Source organism: Pteropus alecto, unplaced genomic scaffold (assembly GCF_000325575.1).
Source record: "Pteropus alecto unplaced genomic scaffold, ASM32557v1 scaffold88, whole genome shotgun sequence".
Lineage (NCBI taxonomy): Eukaryota > Metazoa > Chordata > Mammalia > Chiroptera > Pteropodidae > Pteropus > Pteropus alecto.
In genome coordinates, this window is record NW_006494611.1 from 2,244,403 (window position 1) to 2,248,405 (window position 4,003).

At 37.0% G+C, this 4,003-nt stretch overlaps 1 protein-coding gene across 1 annotated transcript in view; it reads right to left on the minus strand.

Annotated features, from left to right (window-relative positions):
* MCF2L2 (MCF.2 cell line derived transforming sequence-like 2) overlaps nt 1–4,003 on the minus strand; it is a 187,483-nt gene that overhangs the window by 176,844 nt on the left and 6,636 nt on the right. The window lies entirely within an intron of this gene.

Here is a 4,003-nt window from a genome sequence, read left to right on the forward strand (position 1 = left end):
TCTTTCCCTCTGCTAACCATCACACTATTGTCTGTGTCAATGAGTTTTTTTTGTTTCTTTTGTTCACTCGATTGTTGCTTTCTCAGTTAAAATGAATACTATACTTTTATCTATCAAACCTGCAAAAATTCAAATAATATCACCAAAGAAGGCTAACAACATCACAGATACTGTGCCATGCACTTAACATGCATGACTTCAAAATCCTATGCAGTGGTCCCCAATCTTTTTGGCACCAGGGACTGGTGCTCCTATGAGAATCTAATGCCTGATGATCTGAGGTGGAGCTGAGACGGTGATGCTAGAGCTGGGAAGCGGCTGCAAATACAGATGAAGCTTCACTCACTCGCCCACTGCTAACCTCCTGCTGTGTGGCCCAGTTCCTAACAGGCCACAGACCAGTAATGGCCCACAGCCCAGGAGTTGGGGACCCTTGTCCTACAGGATAAGTTCTGTTGTTATTCTCATTTGACATATGAGGAAACAGATGATCACAAATGCTGATGAAGAGATCAGGTGAATTCAAGAACCCCCACACCCTGTTGATGGTCTACTAATATGTTGTAAGTTTCCCAGAAGCAATCTTACCAAAGAGTATTTAAAAAATTAATACTTATACTCTTTGATCCAATATAACATTTTCTAGAACTCTATCCTTAAAAAACAATCTGAAACTTGTGAAACTTGTACAAAGATTTCTGAACAAAGAAGTTCCTTGCATTAAAAAAAATAATAATAACATTGAGAAACTGAAAACAACCTATACAGCCAATATTAGGGCATTTGTTAAATGAATTATGCTACATCCATAAAGTGAAAAATTATAAAGCCATTAAAATATTGTGAAGTTGTATAATATATAGAATTATTCATAAAATAATTTAGTCTCATTTATAGTAGTTTTAAAAAACAGAATATAACATATAATTATATATGTAATATGTATGACATATATAAAGAGACAGGTCATATATTAGCTATGTAAAAATGCCAAAAGAAAAAAAACTGGAAGGATATATACTCAAAAGATAACTATGATTATTACTAGGAGATGGAATTATAGATTTTCTTTTTTGTACTTTTCTGAATATTGAACAATGAGCATATATTAGTTTTTTCTGCTTTTTGTTTGTTTGGTAGTGCTTTTTAAATTATTTTTTAAATGATATACAGTATAATTTATTCTTTTTGGTATAGTTTTATGAGTTTTGACAAATGCATGGAGTCATCTAACCATTACCACACTCAGGAAACGGAATAGTTCCATCATCCCTTTGTAGTGAAATCACCCCTTCTCACCCTTAAAAAAATCCCTGGCATCCACTCCATCCCTATATTTTTACCTTTTCGAATCTCATATAAATGGAATCATTTAGTATGTACCTTTTGAGTCTGACATGTTTCCCTTAGCATAACACATTTCAGATATATTCATGTTGTCATATGTATCAATAATTCATTTTTTATTATTAAATATTCCATTGTACCAATGGTCCACAGGTTGTTCATCTACTCCCCAGGTGAGGGACTTTTGGGTTGTTTCCAGTTTTCAGTGACAACAAATAAAGGTGCTATAAATATTCACATACAGATTTTTGTGCAACCGTAAGTTTTAACTTCTCTTGAGGTGGGATTACGGGGTTGTATAATAAGTGTACGTTTAACTTGTTAAGAAACTGCTGTTTTCCAAAGTGGCTGTATCATTTTACATTCCCACTTCCAGTGCAGAATGTGAGACCCAGCCCTGCCCTCTTCGCCATGACTTGGTATTGTCATTTTGTTTTAACCACTCTGATAGGTGTGCAATCTCCCTGATGACTTCTGATGTTGAGCATATTGTCATGTGCTTATTTTCCACCTGTGTATCTTTTTTGGAAAGTATCCATTCAATATTTGCCCATTGTAAAATTGTGTTGTTTATTTTTATTTATTGTTAGAAATTATTTATACATTCTGGATACAAGTCCTTTGTCAGATAGTGATTCCCAAATGTTTTTCCCAGTTGGTGGGTTGTCTTTTCATTCTCTTAACAGTGTCTTCTGCAGAGCAAAAATTTTTAATTTTGATGAAGTCCAATTTATCAAACTTTTCTTTTATGAATCATATTTTTGGGGTTGACTTAAGAACTCTTTGTCCAACTAAGATCAAAAAGATTTTTTGCCTATGTTTTCTAAAAGATTTCTAATTCAGTTTTACATTTAGGTCCATGATCCACTTTGAGTTAATTTTTGTATATGAGGTGAGGCTTAGGTCAAGATTCATTTTTTTTGTACATAGATGTCTAATTTTTCAAGCACCTTTTGTTGAAATTGCCTTTATGCTTTTTTCCATTGAATTGCCTTCATACTTTTGTCAAAAATCAATTAACCATATTCGTGTGGGACTATTTCTGGATTCTCTATTCTGTTTCATTGACCTATGTGTCTGTCTTTTTTACCAATACCACACTGTCTTGATTATTTTGCTTTATAGTAAGTCTTGAAATTAGATAGTGTGAGTCCTCCAACTTTGTTCTTTTTCAAAAAAAATTGGCTGTTATACTTCTCTTTGCCTATTATAGTACCTTTTAGTCAATTCTAAACCTTAGAATCAGCCAATTGATTATTATCAAAATAAAAACTTGGTAGATTTTTGACTGGAGTTGTGTTTAATTTATAGATAAATTTGGGGAGAATTTACATCTTAATATTGATTCTCCCAAACCTCAAACACAGACCATGTATTATTTTTATAAGGGGAGTTTTTAAAGCCCTTATGAAATACCACATAATGGTCATTCTGCTCTCATTTCTTCTCTTTCTTTTTTAGATTATACCACAAAGTCATAGAAAATGATGAACATGATCTTTCTCTTTAAAATCTGGGTCAGTTTTCCCAAGGTACTGAGGGAGAAAATGCTCAGGCCACACCTGAAGGGCAAATCAGATTTGAGTAGTGGAATTTTCCTTCTCGTCTCTGCACCATATGTCAAAGTCTAAAATCCCACTTCACAGCCTGAGAGGTTTTTCCTCCTTTGTAAGCAAAGCTTCTTTTGGTTGCCGGAGGGATAAATATGCAATGGAAACAAAATGGAAGGAAAGGTAGAGGGGTGCAGGTTGGGAAGTTCCCATCTTTCTAGCTTAGGTCCTGTGCCAGACGTTCCTCACCAGCAGGGCAGAAGAAAAGAAGAAAGGAAAGAAAAAGAAGGGAGCCACAGTGAAGGGAAGGAGCCTGTGAAATGGTGAAGGGAAGGGCCTGTGAAACCCCCAGGAGCTGGGGTGGCCAGAGGACATTTTAAAAACAATGATGCCTCTAGCTCTATTTCAAAGTGTCTATGTTGCTAGAGTATAAACATCTCCTCTCCCATATTCAGAAAACTGCCCCCTGTACCCCACCCCCCAATCTTCTGTATATGTGAGTTATGAGATACTGGGAAAGAGAGTTGATTTCACAACTGAATCACCCCAGTGCAAAAGCGAGGTGGTGCATGTGGAAGCTGTAGAAGCAGAGAGGCCCAATGAAATGAAGGAGGAACTGGGAACTGATGGACTGATGGCTGACTTTGCCTAAAATTTTCCTGTTTGCTTTACATCAACTGCCCCCACAAGACCATAAGCTCTAGGATGTTCATTTATCCCTCCAAGCCCCCAAGACACCTGAGCAGCAGCGCAGAGCCCTAGGGCTACAGTGGTAGAGAAGGCAGCCTGGATCCGGCCCTCACAGGGCCTATAGCCACAGCCAGGGGTCATGGCCACTACTTCGCGCCCCTCCCCAGCACCTGGCTGTGTCCAGACCAGAAGGCCCTCAGAAAATGTAGTCAGTCTTAAACTAGGGGTACAAATAAGGAGAAACAGGCAGGAGGACCTCTTGCCCCTCAGTAGTTGAATTAATTATAGCTTCCTTAGGTAGAGAAAGAGAGAAGGATTAAAATGAATTTAAATTGATTTGATAACAGGTTAAAAAAAAAAAAAAACAGACTCACCAGCCAAAATCTGGGCTGGACAAGACTGGGATCAGATAACTC